General features: G+C 36.1%; 1 protein-coding gene across 24 annotated transcripts in view; it reads left to right on the top strand.

Moving 5' to 3' along the window:
• Window positions 1-23,041, top strand: part of Lrrc4c (leucine rich repeat containing 4C) — a 1,178,862-nt gene that overhangs the window by 792,839 nt on the left and 362,982 nt on the right. The window contains exon 8 of one of the 24 annotated variants that reach the window (XR_015448997.1): window positions 1,155-19,205. The exons of the other annotated variants lie outside the window; for them this stretch is intronic. The gene's annotated coding sequence lies outside the window, so the exon portion shown is untranslated. Of the gene's footprint in view, window positions 1-1,154; window positions 19,206-23,041 lie in introns of those variants that run through there. 24 annotated transcript variants of the gene reach the window in all.

Raw genomic sequence — 23,041 nt, 5'->3', positions numbered from 1 at the left:
TAGGAATTTTCTGATATAGCACTGGGGGTCATCTTGCTACAGGCATCCTGAAAGAATAAGCTATATTTTATTTATGTCTTGTCTGAACTACAAAATTTGTGTTTCCTTAACCTATACATTTTCCTCCACATATCATTTATTTTCATATTTATCCCTACACTGTCAAATTTTGAATCTGGAAAATGTGTTCTACTTTTAAAGATACATTGGATGCTCAATAAAAACACAACTTTTCATAAGATGAAAAATACTTGAAAATAATGGTGGAAATAGTGACCTTCTAAAAAACTTTTATGCCTTTAGTTATTTATTCCTGCCATGTTTTTTTCAGTCACTTATTGAGTGAATAAAATGCCAAGCATTGTTTACATAACTGGTGGTGTACTTGAGGATGGGAACAGAACAAGCACAGAGAGAATTAAAAATGGCAAGATGATTATTTGAACTGACATATCTGTAGAGTATAAAAAAATACAAGGCAGAGATTGGTATTCACTGCTCAGAAAATGATGGGCATGTACAGAGACAATATGCTATTTGAGCTGGGTATTTAGAAACCAGAAGGCCATTTTAAAAGTATAAAGAAGGATAAATACATTCTAAGCAGAAATGATGGCATGAAATATCATTGAAAAAGGGAAGCACAAAAAGGAGGATAAAATTATTTTGGTATGGAGAGAAAAGGCCAGTAGATGAGGTTGAAAGACAGAACTAAAGAATATTTGATAGTTTTAGATGCTGACTATGTACTTATCCTTTATAGAAAGAAAAAGAAAGAATGGATAGAGGAAGGATTAAAATTAACATTTATGACATATACGTGTGCACATACATGATCACATCTTAGAATCCTACTTTATCCCCAATTCAACAGGAAAACAAGCATATCTAAGTAACAGATAGATTTACTTTCCATGGTATTGCTAAGTGACACCGTGGCATGAAGTGAATTTATAGCTTCAATATGGTAATGTGCCCCAAACGGATAATGTCAAGTGTATTTATCATAGCTTAATTTTTCAGAAAAGAGTAATCCGTACTTTGGCCATATTTATGTATTTGCATTTGACACCTATGGAGCTTTGGAATGAATGAAGCAATGCTAGAGAATTTGTGAAGAAACTGTTTTTGATCAGTAATTTTCAACCATGCAGCATGATGGAGAAGAGAATGGCCTAGAATGAGAAAGAAAGCCTCCTAAGGTCTACCACTTGAAAGTGCTGCTTCATCGAGTTGAACTGCTCCTCTCTGATCCTAGTCATCTTATCTTCCTGTGACCTGCATCTACTCTCCCTGTGTTAAAATAGAGAATACTGACTGCTTCAGTTTCAAAGATTTCGAATCTTCTTCCCTTTTCTTTTGGATAAGCATGTGTCCTCTGGTTGACAGAACATAGGTAAGAAAATTTAAATATCATGCCATGTAATTCAGCCTTGTGAAGAAATACACATTTTAAAAAACATCTTTTCCAGGAAAGATAAATTCTGCCCAGGGAAAGGCATAAACTCAAGGCCAGGAAGCTGCAAGGTCTTTCCTTTCCCTATCACTTGTTCATATAAAGGTGCTGGTGGCAACATTTCTTCTGAGAAAAAGAAAAAAAAGAAACTCCTCTAATTTTGAGTAGTAGTGATTGTGGGAGGCAAAAAGATAAAAACGAAAGAAAGAAAAAAGTCGGGGGACTTCTATGTTCACTTTCTACAGCAATTACACCTACGTATTTTAATACTAAATGGGTATTCTTCAGAAAGATCACTATTGGCAAGAATTCTTTTAAAATTACATAAGAGGAAGTCAGATCTTTGTCATAAAACCTCTAAACCATCTTAAAATCCAGAAGTCATCCTTCTACTTCTCTCCTTGGCTTGTACCTGCTATCGGTTTGAGTATGACCTGCCTAAAGAAACCTATCGGGAAAAAGTTCTCAATGGTACCTGGTGTAATCGGGTTTGGGGAATAATACAAACCACTAAGAATTTATTTCACTATAATGAGGGCTTCTTGAGGATCTGTATACATGGCTATCTTTTGTGAGTAGTCAAATACAAGGATTATAAGATGAAAAAGTGGCTTTTAAGGAGTGATCATTTTGGCAGGTGTGTAGTTTGACCAAACAAAGGTATAATGAAGAATTTCATGCAAGTGCAAGTTGTATATAAGCCAGACCCTACCAACTACTAATGTTGGTCTTTGAGGTATTTTTCTGTACCTCAAAGATTGTAAATTGAGTGTCATATTAAGCATCTCTGTCTCTTCTTTGCGTAATACAGTCGGGGGAAATTTTGGTGAGCAGAAACATACCAACTCATGGCTCTTGAGTCTGGGAAGTCCAGGATCACTGGGTCAGCATCTGATAACAGCCCTCTTGTTGTATTACCCAACGGAAAAACGACAAAAAGGAAGAAAGGTGGATAAAGTAAGAGAAAGAGGGCCAAATCTGCCCTTTTATAAGAAACAAATTCCCATAATAAGAAACACACTCCCAAGATGGTGAACCCATGCTAGCGGTAGCACCAGCAAGCTGTGGATGAGGGAGGGCAGGTCCTACATCCAAACCACCATCCACCCCCCAACACCACAGCATTAAGGATCATGTTTTCATGTTATGAACTTTGGGGGACACATGGCAGCAGTAGTCACCACTGGATTTTTACCTAAAAATACACCCTCATAGCTTTTGTCAAAAAAAGGTATTTCTCAAATTGTTAGCTGAGTGAGAATGATGAACCTGCCCTTCGTGGCACCTGATCCCTTTACAACTCTGCAACCCCGTCCACCTTAACCATTTCCCCCAAGGTCTCCCTTACCCTGAACCATTTGTCATGATGGCTCCATACATTACCCATTATAGCTGGAACACAGCACTTTTCCATGTTAACTCCCTGGCCAATACAGATTGGGGGTTGCAAGGGCCTCCATAGGTTACGTGGCTTAGAGCAGACAATGAGTTACAGGGACAGGGCAGGACTAGTGAGTGGGAATAATGAAGAAAGCTTCCTAAATGAGAGAAAGCCTCAAGTTACCCTGGAATTCAATGGCCTTTGATCTATGGGAGGGTCACAAACAGATGAATTTAGATTTGCCTAGGAAGGTGAGATTGACAGGAAAAGTTTTGCCAAAAACTATAGCAAGTCTTCCATGTCTGGCCCAGAACTTTTTAATTTATCCTGGTAGTCATAGAGAACATTCAGATGGCCTTTCAGATCATTATGGTGACAATGGTAGGCCAGATATCCTATAGCAAGGGGAAATAATGTGGTTTATCATTTAAGGGGCTGATGGAAGAGTCAAAGCAATATATACCCTTGAAGGCCAAAATATTTTCAAATGAAAACAATAGATGGATGTGTTATGGTTGTGTCTAGATCTCCCCCCAAAGCCTCATGCAGTCATAGGTGGGGCTTTTTCAGAGGTGGCTGGATCTAGAGCGTGTGAGTGATTCATGGTTCAATGCTAGGATTAAGGGTGGGTGATTACTAAATCAATCCATTGATTGGTTTGGCACCACCCTAATCCTGGTAGCCTGGATACAATACAAGGGACCGAAATAGCCTTGTCTTCCCCCTTGTTGTTTTGCTACCTTCTGCCCACCATGAACTGTTTCACTTCTGTGATATTCGTCTGCCATGCTATCCTACCTTGGAGCCAGCTGATTATGGACTGGAACCTCTATAAACTGTGAACTAAATAAACCTTTCCTCCCTTAACTTATGGGTATTGAGTATTTTGTCTCAGCAAAGAGAGAAGTAACTAAGACAGTATAAAACACAGTTATCAGTTTAAATGAGTACTTTAGCTTATAAGTATGTTAAAAAGTTCTCATTCAACAATAAACACAGAAGTGTAAAATACGAGAGTGGAATTTAAGAACTGGCATTTTTACTGCACTTGGGTAGAGAGAGAAAGATAGAGTTTAATAGTTCTGTAGAGACTAGAAAGTAGGCTTTGTTTCATGCATCTTGAATGTGGATTTAAGACTATGACATAAAATCAGGGCTCTAAAGGAAAGAAAGAAAGCAAACTTATTCACAGGCCAAAAGCTTGGCTCTCAGAGAGAGAGACAGAGAGAGAGAGAGAGAGAGAGAGAGAGAGAGACTGAAAGACACAGTAAGACATAGAAAGTTAGAGAAAGACAAGTAGAGAGACAGAGAAATTGAGATTGCCTTGTGAGCACAAGGCCTGCTCCTGGGAAATTTCTAAGCTAAGCAATTATAAAAAGTGGCCCCAGTTATTACTACCTCTGTTGGAAATACAGAGGAACCTACAATCTGAGATTTTAAGGACTCATACTTAAAAATGCAATGTAAGCTACAGTCAGGATCTAACAATATAAATCATAGTAAGAAGGGATGTCCTCATATGCATGAGGCAATGATACCATAGCTTTGAGAACCTCAGCTAACAGAAGTTTGGAATAGAGATTAAAAAAAAATATTTGAGAGGATTAATTGATTATAGAAGCCAATCAAAGTGAAGAATTATTGGTCACAGTCTTATGTGTGGAAAAGTGGTTGCAGAGTAAAACATTTTCTCACAACTGTGATTTTTTTAACATTCAAGAACACATTATATTTAAGTCTCTGAGTTACAACACAGAGATTTCTATTGGGAACTTTATATAAATAAATGTTGGCAGGAAGAGAGAAGAAAGGTTAATTCAATGTTTGGTGATTTTTTGGACATTGCATAAAGAGGAGAAACAAATACCAAGTATCATCAAAAATGGGTACAGGATTTAGAATTATGGCAGAAAGCTCTGTTTATAGGAAAAGGGAAATGATGTCAGAGAAAACTGCAGTGTTGCTTTTCCTACCCATAACATTCTTGGCTTTTACATATTTAACTGACATTTACTAAGCAGCTATCAGAAGTAAAAAAAAAATATCAAAGTTAGGCAATGTCAGAGACACAGTAAAGATTGAGTGAGTCATGGTCTGCCATTTTAGAAATATGTAGTGTATTGAAGGGAGCAAATTGTACACAAACAACCAGAGGAATTAAGCCAGAATGCTGGGGAGTACAGGACTGGGATGCTGCTGCTCAGGCTTTCTCGTGACAGAAAACTTTGGTTAGGATGGAGACATGAGCTTCTAACCCAGGCCAGAAGCAAAGATCTCAGTTTCTGCAATGGGACTTGCTGGTTCTTCCAAGTCAGAAATTACAGAAAACAGCTTTCCCCACCTGATATCAAAGGGTCCATGAATTAAAAACAAACAGACAAAATAACAACCCACTAGCGAACCTTAGGTTATAAATTACTGACATTCTGTTAAAGTGGTAATTATTGGGATTTAAAAGACTTTTTCTGTGTCTTCCTTCTAAAGGAGAGGTGAAGGAGCCTTTCAATAATGTGTTTCTTAGTTAAAACCTATAATGAAGTTGCTGGTTTCTACTTTTACTGATAGGTATTTTGATGAGGACGTTAATATCAGGAACAATGTCACAAAGTTGCAATGATCCCATTGGACAAGTTAATATGAAATTTGGAAGATGATGACTGTGAACATATTAGATGTGACCCCTGCCCTCTAACACAGTTATTTGAGTACATATGCCCATGTATACCAGACCGGGGACTTTATTATGGAATAGAGGCTGCTTTGGATATGTCATTCTGGGGATAAGAATACAACCCCCATTTCAAACTGTGTGAGCTTATTTCTGCTGGGAACCTCAAATGAAGACTTTAAATCAAGAGTGTGGAATGAATAAGAAATAGGGAAAGCTCTATATACATTTGATATCATTTTCCCCTAAGTAGTGAGAATTGAAATTGTCAAGCTGAATTTAGAAGAAATATTCTTCTCTAGCCCAAATTTCAAAACTCTGTAGGTGGAGGAGTTTGGGCAGCAGGGAGCACTGGTCAGCTTTCATCTGCATTCAGGTGTCCCTACAATTTATAAAATATTTGGTCAGGGTCTACAATACTCCTGACAAAGGGGAAGCTTCCATAGAAAGCTTTTGAAATAGAATAGCTGGCTGTTAGGGTTTGGAAAATAAGAAGCCAGAGGTGAGGTTGATAGGTTATGTAGCGAGGAAACCGACAGACCTGACAGTTTATTTTTAAGCATTTCAAACTTTGGCGGATCCATTTTCTGAAAGAGTTGGCTTCTGATTGTTCTTTTGAAAGTAAGAACTGCCAGGGCCGCAACAGAACGTTGACACCTATTCAGTTCAGCACTTAGAAAAAGCTAAGAGGGAAAAGAAAGACTTTCAATTCTTGTCCTTTCTATTTATTGTTGCATTGGAAGAAATGAATAGTGGAGTTGGTGCTGAAAAGCATTTTCTATTATATTTACTGCAAAGTCTCAATGAGCCTGAATGAGGAGGGAGAGTCAGGTGGTAAAACTTTTCCCAACTTCACAAGGTTCAAGATGCATTCTCCCAGGAAACTCTCCTGGGGTAGCTAATTGGGTGTGTGCCTTTATTGTAAGAAAAATCAAATCAAACTTTTTACAGTACCACTTTACCTTAAAGGTATCACTGCATTTTATTTAGTTTCTTTCGAGAATAGATTGTACATTTGCTATCTCATCTTATTGCAATTAAATTTGCAAAATATTTGCAGACACTAGTCTTAACTAATCAGCTTTCTCATGAGATTCATTTAGTGTTGGATTTGGCTGCTTAGAACAAGTCTTCATCATCCTCTGTGTTACACCATAGGTTATTTTTAGATATATTTCCATGTTCTCTGCCAAATTGCAAGCCAAAGAGAGGGCATTTTGTCTTTATCTAGTGGATTGTTACTTTGTTTAATCTGCTAGATGTGTAGTCATATTCTCAGTAAACATTCTCAGGAAACATTTAATGAATTAGACTTTTGAAGCCATCCTAATCTTTTAAAATTTATTTCCATATTCAAATGGAGCATAGTCGTGGAATATGAGTTTAAAACGGAGATGAGGATTTTTTAAAACTGAAGACAGACTGGAGTCTCAAATTTACTTAGCCAACATTTGTCGAACAGAGATTACAGCATACTCTGATGCTATACAGATAAATGCTACAATCTCTGCCCTTTAGGATTCTAGCAGATTAAAAAAACAGGAAAACAGATAATGCTGTAAGTGCATGACAAGAGATCAATATAGAGAGCTGTGCATTGAAGACATTATTTTCCCTATTGAAGTAAGGCTGGACAAGCCATTGTTGAGATGGAGAAGCATGTGAAAAGTGTAATTTACTTTAGTCTGAAGTCATCTTTAAGAAGACAACAGTGCACACAAAGCATATGGCGGTTCTGACAGAAGACTCATTCCTTAATGCACTGATTAATTTGTAGCACTTTAGCAGCATCATGTTCCTCAGTAATACCCTTAAATAAAGAATAACCCTCTTCCAATCTGAATGGCAAAAATTTATACATCTCCTAGGCAGGGACCTAAGTATTAGTGGAGGGACTAGAGAATTAGATCAACATAATGAGTGCTGCTGTTAAAGATATACCCAAAGCGCACGTTCTCAAATTTGATTGTGTATTACAATTACATAGAAAGCAATAAAAATGTTTCCATCTGCTCCTTAGGCCAATTAAATAAGAGTCTCTGAGGATTGGTCTTAAATTTTTCAAACTCCTCCCAGGAATCCGATGAACAGCTGAGTCTGAGAACCAGTGTGATAGATTAATTCTGCTCCACCTTTAGTAAGCTGCAAGTCACTTAGGAATCTTGCTGGGCTACAGATTATGTTTAGTTGATCAAGGGTTAGGGTTGAGATTTTACTTTCTAGCCAGCTCTCCTGTCTTTGTTGCTGGTGTTGATTACTGTTGCAGACACTCCAGATTTCATTAGAAGCCTTCCAGTTTGCTAGTTTTCCATCTGCTAGCCTTCCAGTCTCTACTGAAACTGCCAAGGGGAGAGTGATGGCATGGCCATATAGCAATTATTTGACAGCTTTATTTATGTTCTTTCGCATAAAACTGATCTATGTAACATGGTATTTTTGAGCTTTGGCATTAGGAAATGAACAGATCTACTGAACATGACCTGTTGAATTGTTAAAATCAGAGATTTTTTTTTTATTTTGGAGGGGGGATTAAGTGGTTTCAGAAGTCAAATTCCTTTAATAGAGAAATTAGTAATTTAAATCATTATGAATCATTAAAGTTATACAGCATTTGTTAAAATGCCTAAGTTACAGTTATTTGGGAACTGTGCCTGACTCTCTTACAGGTACATCTACAACCCATCCACAAACTGGGATACGATATGTGTAGGGGTCACCACTATAGTCCCTGGAATCAGACTGCTAGAATTCTAATCCTACTCCAGTAGTTCTCTTGGCAAGAATACCCAACCTCTCCCAATTTCTTTACAATGGGGATGAAAACGAGACATTTTGCATGTGGCTGCAGTGAAGACTGGAAGGCATGGCATTTATAAGACCCCGAGACTACAGAAGGGCTATTACTAACCATAAATGGAATCCACCATGGCCCTACTCGTGTGAGAGACCGACCCTACAAAGAAATGTGACACAGTGGGCCTGGGGGCACCAGGCCTGGAGTCACAACCCTAGGAAGCTGAGGCAGGAGGATTGTAATTTTAAGCCCAGCCTAAGCAACTTAGAGACTTAGCAAGACTCTGTCTCAACAAACAAACACAAACAAACAAACAAAATTTAAAAATGACTGATGATGTATCTCAATGAGAAGGCCTTGGGTTCAATTCCAGTACAGAATAATTAAAAAAAAAAAAAAAAGTAAAGGAATGCCCCAACCCTTCACATGGGGGCTGTGACTTTGCATATATATTAAAAGGTGTGTACATTCTTTGTTAGAGAAAATCACAGATTTTCTCACTTCAGTTAATTCCTCCTGTGGTCAATATTTGCAGCTCATATTTTGAGAGGGCTCATTCACTGAAGGACTTTATTTATTTATTTATTTATTTTGAGCCACTGTGGTGGTCACTGTCATGGCTGCTAATTTTCCAGCAGTGAACTAAATAGATACAGTTCTGCTCCTGTGAAGCTAATATTCTAGAAGAGGTAGCTGATCATGAACCAAAAATAGGACAAAGAGAGTGCTGAGTGATGATAATTAGTTTGGAGAAAATTAAGTAGGCAAAGGGAGTAAGAAGCGCCAAAGGAGAAAAGCAAGGGTTAATGATATTACGTGAGCTGTTGTGTAAGGAAGGGATCTTGTGATTCGCGAATGAGTGAGAGGAAGAAAGGAAGACATGCCTGATGAAGAGAGGGTCTCAGGAGGGAGCATCTGTTTGGAACAATCGAGGGATTATTAAAATGGACTTCCTGGCAAGGGCCTCGCTTTCTGATTCAAGTGTCTGGGGAGGAGCCTCAGAATTGCATTTCTAACAAGTTCCCGGATGCTGCTGGAGGGCAGGGGATGTATTACTTTTAGAAACATTAGAGTCGACTGAGAAAGAGTTGTGGACAGACATTTCACACTGGACATTACAGGCCGCCAAGTCCTGCTTTTTATCTTCTCTAAGTGAATAGATGAAGGTTTTCACCAGAGTAGTAGCTTTATCAACTGCATAGTTTTCACGACACAGTCGTGAAAGTTCTGACAAAACTGTGATAGGTTAGGTGCCAGTGCTTTCTTATGATCCACATGATGTGATACTGCTTCAGTGTAAATGGAAGTCTTCAGGCAGTTCAGCTCATTTGCCAAGAGACTTTTCACGTTTTATCTTATTTATACTCTGTAGATTTTTGTTTTACCTTCTTTATATGTCAAATGAGCTGACATCAAAATAAAATATGTCAGTAAACGAGTTCAGTCTCATTTCAAAGTCAAACCAGTACATATCAAAACTAAGTAATTCAACAAAAGGAAATTTGTTTTTTAAAAATGCAAAAAAAAAAAAAAAAAAAAAAAAGCCAAGCATGGTGGTGCATAGTTGTAACTTAAGCACTTGGGAGGCTGAGCCAGGAGGGTCACTGAATGTTCAAGGCCAGCCTGGGCTACATGGTGAGTGCAATGTCAGCCTGGAATACATAGTGAGATTCTAGCTCAGAAAACAAAACAAATACACACACACACACACACACACACACCGTTTGAAATAATGTTGTAGGCATCTTATGGACAGGTTTATGGTATTGGTTTTATCATTTTTAAAATATTACTTTACTTTACCATAATATTAATTAGGTCCCTGGGTAATGCTGGTGAATCCTGTCATTGCCATCACTTTGCTGAACTTTCGTGCTACCTTTAGTACAATACCACATTCAGAAGGAGAGCCCTTCTTAAAAAACAGGAAAAATAAAACACTGTTTCGTCCAAGTTTTTTTGTTTGTTTGTTTGATGTTGTGATTTTTTTTTTAAGTGACAGCTCCATAGCATTACTATCACATCTTTATTTTACATCCCTGGATGAAAGTCTCCTTTATAACATGGTACAGATCAGAGATATTTTTGTGAATAATAAGTCCACTCATTGACTCAAAGTAGTTACTAGTTGATGTGTCTCACCTCCTATACACTAGTACTTCATATTTATTTTTTCCTACTAAATATTTTTCTAGGTTAAAAATTATATTTTCACTATAGTTCATTTTGAGTTACTTTGCTTTTCCAAGCAGAAACTATTAGTAATAGTGAGGTTTCCATTACTATGAAAAAAATTGGAGATAGATCAATTTAAAAAGGGAAGAATTATTTTCACTCAAAGTTTTAGAAATTTTAGTACCTCCTTAGTTGGTCCGATAGCATGGAAGCAACACATGGGGGAGGGAGCTGTTTATCTCATGGAATCCAGGAAGCAAAGAGAGAAGGAAGAGAAAGGCGCTAAGATCTCAGTATCCTCATTAAGGACAGCTCCACAATAACCTAACTCCCTCTCACTAGGCCCCACCTTTTAAGGTGGCGCTACCCACACAAGTGCTGATCTGAAGGACAAGATGTTGAGACTTGGACTTGTGAACCTCTGGGAGAAATCACAGATCCAAACTATAGCATCACTGTATTTTTGAAAATTTCTTTCTTCTCTCCTTTTTCATTTTTTTAAAATTTTGCTTAAAAATTTATTCTTTGAAAAGCACTTCTCTGGAGGAAATCATTGCCAGTTCAAATATAAATAGTGTCACCAACACTTTAATTTATTGAAATTCCTAGAATATTTTTTTTCTTCAGTATTTGTTCTTTCGGAGGCTTTGTAAAAATATTGCATACTTTTACTAAAATAACATTTTCCCTGGGCTATATGCTCAGGTACTGGAGCCACAGGACACTCTGAGATGAGAAAAAACAGTGTTTACTCTGAAAGCATGATGTCTCCTATTTGTTTTTATTACTCCAAAGGCTTGTGTGATGATATTTAACTGTAGCTGAAGACCATCCACCTGCATAACTCATCAGTGGCATCCTCTTCAACTTCCTGAATTTCAAATAGTGGCTGACAGTTCGCCCTGAAACCAAAGGGAATGTCAATAGCAGCTAACATTTATTGAGAGCTTACTATGTGGCAGCCACGGGATGTCTGTGCATTATTACATTTGATCCCCATCATAGCCTAGGAGTTAACTACTTAGGAAGGTCAGTGTCTAGCTGGAGCCACAATGATACAAAGTAGGGGGACAGAAATAAAGACTCTGACTCTGCAATTGGACTTCAAAGTTTATACCCTAAATATTTCTGTTCTCGCTTAAAATTTTTTTTAAACCTAAAACAAAATAAAACAGAGAAAAATGACAGGACACTGATAGTTTAAAAGAATGTGATTGATCCGAGGATTTAGCTCAGTGGTTTCGCTGCCTGCTGCGCAAGCCCAAGGACCTGAGTTCGATCTCTGGTACTCCCCCCCACAAAAAATGAATGCGATTGTTGTATAATGTATGGGTATGTGTTTGTGTATACATTCCATCACCTCTCAGTAGTACCTAACTGGAAAAAGAGTTGAAGAAGCTTAGAAAGCAAATCAGAAGATTAATGAAGTAGAGGAAAACATGACACATTAAAGTGATAATAATTTTGATAAATATATTAACAATGATGTTAGCAACCAAATGGCAAGTGTCATAGCACCCAATTGTCCCAACTGATCTGAGCAGCAGACATTATGATTCTTATTTGACAAATGAGGAGTTTAAGATTGGCCAAGTCACTTTCTTAATTCACTGTAACTAACAAGTGATGAAACATGGCTTTGCATCTAATTCAAGTTCATAATGGATATTTGTATATTATTAGCATGAATGCCTCAAAAGCTTATGAAGTGATAGAGAACCACTCTATCATTATGCTCACCCTAGAAGCACACGCTCTCTTAGGATTCATAGTAAACTTTGGCAGCTGAATGGTTAGAATCACTGGAGTCATGTGTCCATGACGGCTCCCTAAAGATGAAGAGCCTCCTAGCTCCTTTAACCCATGCTTCCTCCCATCAGCAACATATTGAAATCCTAGGCTCCATGATTATGTTCAGAGTATGCTGTCCTGTATCCCAAATACTACAAGTAATTTATATTGTGATTTGTCTTTGACTGCCTCCCTGGAAAGAGAGTGTTACGCCTATACCTTTATGTAAAAGAAAGATACAGCTATAAAGCCTGAATAAATCTCTCCTCTGAAACAGTGGTTGGAAGACAGGACAGAGAGGACACAAAGAAACCTGGGATGCTAGGCAGCTGCCAGAGACTGACAATGAGTTAAATTTTAGGTCAATTTTTTTCTGCTGAAAAGGAGAACCATAGAAGAAAATGACCCTGAGGAAAATAATCGTATTCTATTGGCTTTGCAGCCAAAAGACTTTCACAAACTGGTTGAACACTTCCAGTTCAGAAGTGGAGTTTTCAAGCCCCTAAATTCACTGCGTGTAAGTTACTCTTATTGGATATACAATCCAGGTTAGGGCTGTCTGACAGAATTTTGCAAGTATTCTAAAACTATTGACTTTGTATTAATCAAAAAGTAATCACAATTTAAATGGAAACTGCTAGTTTGGTCACTGATTTTTAAATATTTGAAAAAGAGTTCTAAAATGACACCAAACAATACTTTGAGTATTACCCTGCTTGTATTTCCCATCTTCATTCATCCTTTATTTGTCTTTCTCCTGATGTTTGATTACTTTTAGTGTATCTACCAAGATTCAAGTCAAAGAGCATTGAAAATTTAACAGTAGACTACTTTGTCTTTTATCTTAGAAACTCATATGCAACACTGTGTCTATGTACTCTTGTGTCTTCAAATTTTATTTCTTTCTTTTCTTTCCCACTATTCCTACCTTGGTCTCTGATCTAATTTTCTTCTCCTTTCACCTGTAATTATTATGTAATTGATCTTCTTACTAGGCTACATTCTAACATAATTGGCCGTGACACAAGGACAGTTTTTGGTCTATAGATTCAATTTCAAATTTATAAAAATAAAGAAAAAGACTGGATGCTCAGAGATGGAATGTTGTACTCTGAATTTAACCAGAATCAGCTACAGTCCCCACGATTCCCCATTATTTTACATCTGCCCTCTTTCACTAATTTTTTTAACCTGTCTTGACAAGGTAGAATTAATAAATTTTGATAATCCATTGTATATATTATGGAAACTGCTACAGTGGTTAAGAGCTTAGGATTATAGTCAGGAAGCTAAGTTGATGTTACCAGCTACAGTGCTTACTAGCTCTATGACCCTTGGCAAGTCCCCAGACCTCTGCAACCCTGCACGTACTTTGCTTAGAATACATGATCACAACAGTTGCCAGTCCATGGTGTTGTTGGGAAATTAAGTAATAAAAAGCACCCAAGAAGGATGACATGATGCACATCTCATGCTAGATGTTTTATGATATTAATTATTGTTTTAATCACAAAAATACAAGGCAGTCATGTAATTCTATCTCAAAACCCTGTTTTTCAAAATAACCTCCTTAACTATGTTATTTCAAATTCTTTATGATGCAAATTCTAACTAACTTCTATTCCTTTGGCTTACTACTTTCTTTCCTCTACCATGTTTTTCAAGCCAAACTTAAATGATTTATATAAAATGAATCTTTGTGAACAAGATGACTCAGCTGCTAAATATTCCTGCCTCTCATTACTTTATGTATTCTATTCTCAAAGCAGAGTTCAAATGCCATTTTGACTTAGTTGGTTCCCAAGTTGTCAGTAATAGAAATTAATTCATATTTCTTTCTGCCAAAGGAGCATTTACTGAATTGAAAGAGTAAAGCTGGCCTGAAGAAAGGATGGCCACTGGGTTCTAAGTAATTGTTGAGATTTTCTATTTTCCACATTTGATCCTCATTTCATATCTGCTTAATTCTTCTTCTCCTTCTTCTCCCTCTCCTCCTTCTCCTTCTTTCTCTTCTTCCCTTTTCCCTTCCCCTTCCCCTTCTCCTTTTTTCTACCTTCTGTTTCTCCGCAATTGAGTTAAATTGAGAGACTGCGCTGCCCACATTTCCCAGTTTTATATGACATGGTCCATTTTGCTCAGAAATGACTCAACTTTCAGCCACAGTTCCAAATTCCTGGAATCTTGATTATACTTGGAACAAGTTGGGTTAAGTCAATGGCAGCGGTGAAACAGATAAGAGCATGTTAGATTATTCACTCAATATTGATAAATCTTGACTTTAGGCAAGTCTGGTGGTGTAGATATATGGGGTAGCTCCATAATTTCTTCTTGATCATTTTGTGAAGGTCAAACTTCTCTAAATTCTAAAATAAAACCGAATAGCACATAAATGACAGGTAGCTGATCGGTGGGCTAGATATACATAGTAACTTCATCCACAGACATGTACTGATTCTTTACTCTGTATCAGACTCTTTTCTCAATGATTTTAATGGGTACCCTCATTTGTCCACAAGACACTGACCGAAACTCCATTCTACGGATGGAAACATGAAGTTACTGAAAGTGAAGCAATTTACACAAGGTTACACAATTAACTAATGGTAAGAGTCAGTCATCAAAGGGAATTCCTCCCTCTACTTCAGCCTGTGCATACAATTCTATTACATTTGCCTTTTGCAAAGAAGATTTCTCCAAGCATTGAGAAGTCTGACTTCTCAAAGTCTTTTCACTCCTATATCTTTCTTTTCTTTTGGCATATGTCACCTTTTGCTTTGTAGATTAATGTTTTTATTTGTGATAGGGCTTTACTCACCAAGGACTTGATCTTCTACAGTCTCCACTACGGTTCTTTATGATTGATATTGTCTTAATAACTGGGGCACAATACTCTACACCCACAACTTACAGGACAGGCTTGTTTCACAGTTTGTAGAGGTTTCAGTCCATAATCGCTGGCTCCAAGGCAAGGCGGCATGGCAGAGGAGAAACAGCTCATGTTATGGCAACAGGAAGCAAAAGGACTGAGGGAGGAGAAGGGGAGATACACCCTTCCAGGCCAAGATCCCAATGACCTACCTTCACCCAGGGTTCACCACCCAACATCACATTTAGCTACATCAGTGGCCAATCACACCCCAGTGATCCAATCACTTCTCCAAAGCTCCACCTATGAGTGCATGAGGCCTTGGGGGAACATCTAGATCTAAACCATAACACGCATGTACTTCATAGGAAGGTTTTGAATGCATGGACACATCATAAAGACTGTACTTGGCATTATTGGCATTCATTTCTCAGTGGATAACAATGATAATCAGTACAGCTACTGAGGTACCTCAGAGCACAGGGTTCTGCAGTTAGTACTTTGCATACAAGATCTCATTAACTCCTTTTAGCCTTCATGAAACACATTCTACTGGTTAACCCTCATTTCTCATGGGATAACTTGCGATAATATATAAAATGACACTATCAAGATCCCAAACCACTGCCAGAATCCCAAACTGTGTTGTTAAGTATGATTCCTAGTATTACATTTTTTTCACGTATAAAGTTACTTATTAAAGGTAACAATTCAGGCCAATATTTCTACATAAGTAAACATAATTAAGTAGTATGTTAAACTAATTGTGGTTTAATTAAATCGTAAATGTTGCCTTTTTATAAAATCTGAAATATTCACTTTAAAATGTTTCTAAGAATAATGCCAATTCTTGGCATTTTTCTCTTTATTATACCTAGTCTGAACTGTTTGGCACAAGTTCTACATTCTTAAATTATTTTCCTACAAACCAGTAGTTTCACAATATCAAAAGCAGCACTTTAAGGATCTTTAGTTAAAATTTTAATATTGCCCTGTGTTTTCATTAAGCTTTCTTTTAAGCAATTAAAGTGGGATTTCAAGCAGACAGCTATGTGTCCATAATATCGAGCTTGAATTTTTCCCCCCTTTGGAAGATGATCAATGTGAGATTTTCACCATAGAGAAGGATGAAGAAATTCATGATTAGATTCCTTCTCCACTCTGTGAAAGATGTGATGTTTTGCTTTCAATAAATTCAATCCAGCATTTTCCAAACCATTGGCCTTCTTTTACACTGTTAACTGCATGAACAGTCTAACTTTCATTCATCTCCCCACTCATTCAACAATTACTCATCCTGCTGAATAAATATACGATTTAAATTCCCTCACACTGGCACTGGATCTCTTGGCAGAAGTCAGTACTGTTGACCTTTTTCTTTTCCTTAAAACAATTTTTTCTCCTAACTTCTTTGAAATATTCAGCTTCCAATTTATTTAATTTTATTTTTAATTGGCAAATAAAATTTGGGTATATTTTTGTATATATATATATGACTGCATTTAGCTAACTAGCACAGACATTAGTAAACATACTTAGCATTTTCTTGTGATGAGAACACACAATCTACTAGCAATGCATGGTCATTAATAGTTTCGTTTTTAATTGGGTGATTTCTGTCATTATTTGCTATTGAGATTTAGGAGTTCATTAGGTATTTTGGATATTCTTTACAAGATATATGTTTGCAAATATTTTCTCCAGTTTCATAAGTTCTCCTTATGTTCTTTCAACTGTATTCTTAGCCATGAAGAAGATGATTAGTTTCATATGGACCTTCTTGACTATGTTTTATTTTGTTGCTTGTGCTTCCCATGTCAGACCCAAGAAATAATCCCTCTACATTTTACATGTAATTTAAATTCTGCCTAAGAAATTTCACTAATATTCATAGACAGAAAACTTACAAATTTATGTTTCTAGACTTAGCCTCTCTTTGTCCTCCAGACACTGCTAGCAAACTATTTTTCTTTATGCATTTAGATAATTAAAAGACACTTCATATTGACTTTTATCCAAAGACAAACTCACAAGTCATTCTAGAAAGCTTGGGAGTCACTGCATTTCCAAAGTGTGCTCCTGCTTAAATCCATTGTGTGATCTAATGCAGGTGTCATGCCAACTCATGACTTCACTTCCCCATCACTGCTACCTGATTATATTGGCAGTCTTCATTAAAACGTTTCCACTCTTTCTACTAAAATTAAAAGCCATGTGAATTCAAATCCAACAAAAAAGCATATTCTTACTTTATGCTCAGTATGATAAAATATGGAATTTCTAAGAGTATCTGAAAAATTTTGTATTTCTTACAGAAGTAGTGGAAACACTACAACTTTAACATGGTTTCACTAACCTTGGCTCAGAATAAATTTTATTGCCCTTTGTAATTCTTTTTATATTCATTAAATTTTTGGTACATTTTAGGTATACAATACTATAACATTCATCATTGGTAATTTGTACCTTTATATGATATATCATGGCTCTTATTTTTTCCCCATTTCCCTACTCTCCCTGTTTACAAAGGCTTTGTTTAAATTTTTTCATTTTCTCATATTTATTCCTTTCCCTTCTTTCCTTCCTCCTACCCTTTCCACTTCCCCTTCCCCTTTGCCCTTTTTCTTCCTATTTCACATTATCTATTAGACATTTCTAAGAATAATGCTAATTCTTGGCATTTTTCTCTTTATTATGCCTAGTCTGAACTGTTTGGCACAAGTTCTACATTCTTAAATTATTTTCCCACAAAGCAGTAGTTTCACAATATCTAAACCAGCACTTATTTACACTTTCAGTTTCTCACACCAGAGAAACTACTTGCTTCTGCTTCTTAGCATAATTTTTAAGGTAGCACATTGTCTATCCTTTATTCATTTTTAATCTGTTTGGTTCTTTAATTTTTTAAATGTGCATTTTGTCGAAGTATAACATATTACAAACAAGTGCTCAATTTTTTATAAAATTCCTATACCTATGGTACCTGCTTGCAACATGAAGAAAAACTATCTCCTGTCCTCAAAAGTGCCCTTTCGGAGGAGGGTTTTGATCACTACTCCCTGTGGGTAACCACTCCCAATCTCCACCACTACACATTAGTTTTACCTGTTTTTCAACTTTATATAAAGAGAAACAAGCTGGTATGTAGTTTTATATGTCTTTTGTTTGCTTGCCATTAAGTTGTCCCTGACTGAAGTCTTCCTTTTCTCATATACCAATGACTATATATGTGTAAATTTATTTCAGCCCTAACTCTTCTGCTCATTTCATCTATTTGTTTATTCTTCCTTGAACAAGGTACATTGTTGTACATAGCGGTCATTATTTATTCAGTTGCTGCATGGTATCCATTGCATGCATACTGTACATTTTGAAAATCATGTCTACTGCTAATGGAAATTTGAATTGTTATTGTTTTTAATCTATTACAAATAAAGCTGCATAAGAACATTTACCTTTTTGTGGTGATACTGGTGATTAAGCCCATGGCCTTTGCACTCAACAGTATCTTCAATCTTTTGTTATTTTTTTAAGCCAGGGTCTCACTAAATTACTAAGTTGCCCAGGATGGGCTTAAACTTGAAATATTCCTCCCTCAGCCCCCCAAACTGCTAGCAGCCCAGATGTGCACTTCCATGCCCAGCAGTATTCTTCTGCTTGTGTCTGATAGACACTTCTATGTCAGTCTATGGGATCTTTACCTAAATATGGGAATTACATTTATTTTGCTTTATCAGATATTTCTGATGCTTTCCAAAATGTTTTTATCCAAATATACTCCTACCAGCATTATATAGCACTTAGTATTTTCTGCTTTTTCATTTTGACAGTAGCTTTGCAATAGCACCACATTGAGTTCTAATTTGTATTTCCTTGGTGACTAATGATGTTGAGTGTCATCCATTTGTTTATTTGCCATTTTGATATCCTTTTCTTAGTGTCCAATTTTTCTCATTTTTCTATTGTATAGTTGACAACTTCAAGTGAATTTAGTGGTTTTGCCTTTTCAGTGCATTCTGGTTGAGTCTTTTATTTGAAAATATATATTTTCCCACTTTTGCTCTTTGATCTATTATTGGTGTATTTAATGAAAGCTGTTTTTTAAAAAAATTAATATGATTTATTACTTTCAATGGTTGATATTTTTCTGTGCCCCACATAAGAATTTTGTTCTGAACAAAATACAATAGTTAACTTTCTGTTTTCTTCTAAAACTTTTATTGATTTATCGTTTAAATTATATTAAAATTCTATTCAGAATTGATTTCTTATGTAAGGTATGTGGTTAATTTTAAGGAATATTTTCTTACATATAGAGATCCAATTGACCTGTTACTAATTTCAACAGATGGTCTATCTCTTGATATAGCACTGAGATAAACCTTTTGTTATGCATTAAGTGGTGATAGTTGCCTGAGCTTATTCTGGAATCACTGACTGTTCCACTGGCCAAGTAGTCTATATCTTCAACAGTACAGCCTTTTCAAAAATTACCATAGCTTTAAATTCTAACTTGGTGTCTCAAAGTTCAATTCCTACTGTTTGGCATTCTCTGCGATTGTCGTAGTCCTTGCATTCCCACTGACATTTGAGAAACAACCTGCCAAACTCAAAATACGTTGCTAAAATTTTGGAGTTTGGAGTTTTGTTAGCAACATAGAACCATTTGAAAAAAGTTTGTGCTACAATGCTAAATTCTGCAATACCTGAAGAAAATAATCTTTCCATTCATTTAGGTTTAATTTACCTTTGTCATAGTATTTCATTTTCAGTGTAGATGTTTGCACATCTTCCTTCAGATTTATTGCTAAGTATTAATTTTAATGCTATTTTACAAATAAAATTGTGGGATTTTTATGTCCAGGGCATATCTTGATCTCAATTTCTCCTTTTGTCCCCACACATTAATGCTTTTCACTCCCTCAAATTTCCTTCCTCCATGGGTATCTTTTTGGGTATCTTTTTCTTATTATTCTTTTCCTCAGAATGCTTTTATCTTGCATCCTCCTCTTCACACCACTAATCCCCATCCATTCTTTCTAGGTCAGCTTACTTTCATATCCACATGATGCCATTCTCAGTTTATCCACTTAGATACCTTCTGTCTATCTAAACTGCTGTTGCAGTAACTTACCACTTCTCAGATTATCACAGTTGCAATATTATGCTTATCTTCATAACTAATTGTCTTACATCTATGTAAGTGACCTAAGGGCAGGAAGTGTATATATATATATATATATATATATATATATATATATATATATCCTTTTCACCCTACTGTCGGGCTTAGCGAAGCACTTAGTCCATAGAAAAGTCCAAACAAATACTAGTTTAATGGATGAGTGTGGTTCAGTGATAGCCTGAGCTATCTGAGCGATCCTGAGGATACCAAGGTTAATCGGGCTTCATACAATCCTCAGCCTCTTTGTGTTTCAGAAACTTTGCTCTCCATCACTTCTCAAGAAATACAAAATATCTTTGGGTCTAGATTAATAACACTCAACTTTGTTTTCTTGGAATATATGGCTTCTTCTCAATCTACCAAAATATTTTATGATGTACCCAGTCACAATCATTTTAATAATTATCTGAACAAGGATTTCACCCTAAGGATTTAAATAAATGAAGGGATAGATACACATTAGTAAAAATGGCTAGAGAATCTTGGCTTATGATTGTCATTTTAATTAGAATCTGAGCATTCAATGACTTTACACTAAATATAATTTCATTATCTATTTCAGTCCTTCCTTAATTATGAGGATCTTTTCTACATATTACCTGGAATAAAATCACAAAGGCTCATCTTGACTCTTTGGAACAATTGAAATTGTTGGCTTGGACCCATTCGATGCATATGACATTAACACTGAATAAATAAAGCTTTACTGACAGCAGCATCTGCAGCAGTGAGAGGGGGATAATGAGGCAGGTGGGGGAAACTCTTACTGTGGTGTTACTTGGTAGGGCTTTTGAGAGGAATAATTAATCACATCCCTTTCCCATATGGATCCTGAATCAAAGTAAGCAACAAAAAGAGACATCCGATAGGGATCAAAATATCAACTTTATTGCCATTAAAGCTAGATTGGAATCCACTGTTTTCTATGCAATGAAAAAATGAGTCTTATTACTTCTGCCCAAGGCCACCTGAAAGGAAATATGAATATAAAAAAAACTTTTATTCTTCCAGTTTGAGAGACACTGCAGAAACAGAGTAAACAAACCTATGAATAAAATTTTTAAGTCATTAGTTCCCACAAAACAACTAGTGGATGATTGATGCTTATCATCTCCTTGTTAAGATAAAATAGTCCTCTTTGCAAAAGGAGAAGTAAAGGGAAAAATAAGGAGAACAGTGTATTATGGTAAAAGTCCTCTTATCTGGAAATGAAGTGTATTCTTATAGCCACCAATAATATGTGTATGGCATATTAATATATATGTAATTTTTAAACTCTTGACATAATTTTCAACATACTTTAAGAGCTATTGAAAACCAGTGGGGTCAAGAAGTGGGAGAAAATATTTGCAAATTAATGATCTGATGAATATCCAGGATACAGAAAGAGTGCCTACAATTGAACAACAGAAATGAAAATCCAACAACCTGAATTTAGAATGGGCAGAGGACTTGAATACACATTTTTCCAAAGGAGATATACAAATTACAAATAAGAATCAAAAAAGTGCCACAATATCCTTAGTTATTAGTAAAATACAAATAAAAACCACAGTAAGAAAGCTCTCACATCCTTTAAGAAGGATATTATGAAACAAAAAAAGAAAAACAGAAATAAAAATTGGTAATAACTAGTATTTGGAAAAGAAAAGAGTTTAGTTCCTGAGGAAAAAGTATAATAAATGTTTAAAAAATAAACACAGTATAATAAAATTGTAAAAACATTACCATTATAAAATTACTAGCAATTCTACTTTGGATATATGCCTAAGTGAGTTTAAGTAGGGCTTTGGACATATTTATATGCCCATATTCGTAGCATTTACAGAAGAACAGAAGGTGAAAGACACTTAAGTGTGGACAAATGAATGGATAAAGAAAAGGTCCTCGATGTATACAATGGAATATTGTTCCTCTTAAAAGAAAGAAAATTTTGACACATGCTACAAACTAGATGAAACTTGAAGATATTATGCTATGTGACTTAAACTCATCTCAAAAGAAAAACAGTATATGACTCCTTTTACCTGAGGCCCCTAGGACAGTCAAATTCACAGAGGCAGAGGCAGAAAGTAAAGTGGTGTTTGCCAGCAGCAAGGGGCATAGGGAATGGAAGGATAACTTTTAACAGGTTTAAAATTTAAGTTAGGCAAGATGAAAAAATTCTGGAGATAGACGAGTGAGCAATTTACCATAAAACTTTCTGTTTGGATGGCAGCCACCAGCCAAGTGGAAATACTAAGCAATTGAAATGTGGCTAGTATAAATGAAGAGTCAAATTTAAGCCTTTAAGTTTAACTGAGTGACATTTGAATGCAAACAGTCACACATGTCTAGTACCTACCATACTGAACAGATTAACAATAATTCATGCAGGGTCACTTTGTTCACAATAAATCTAATGGGTGTTATAACCATAATGGAAAGCCATTGAACCAAAAGTCATAGATACAACATATTTTAAGAAAAGAAGTGCTGTGTTTTTTTCTGAGGGCAAATATATTGATGTAAAGTTTTGGGGGAGAGTGAAAAGATAAGAAATAGACATAGTATTCTGTGGAAGAGATTTTACGGCTCAGGCCAGGAAAGTTTTAATGGAAATGGTCAGCAGAGTTAGAATTTGAGAGATTAGTGGGAGAACATGGTGCAAAATAATTAATAAGATTTTCTAATGGATTAGATGAAGGTCACCAGGAAAATCAAAAATGCAGTCTATGTAATTGGG

Source organism: Heterocephalus glaber, unplaced genomic scaffold, assembly GCF_053883595.1.
Source record: "Heterocephalus glaber isolate CG9 unplaced genomic scaffold, H.glaber_assembly_v1.0 deba00000594, whole genome shotgun sequence".
Taxonomy (NCBI): domain Eukaryota; kingdom Metazoa; phylum Chordata; class Mammalia; order Rodentia; family Bathyergidae; genus Heterocephalus; species Heterocephalus glaber.
The sequence above is the reverse complement of the archived record's forward strand: the minus strand, read 5'-3'. Positions and strand labels throughout refer to the sequence as shown.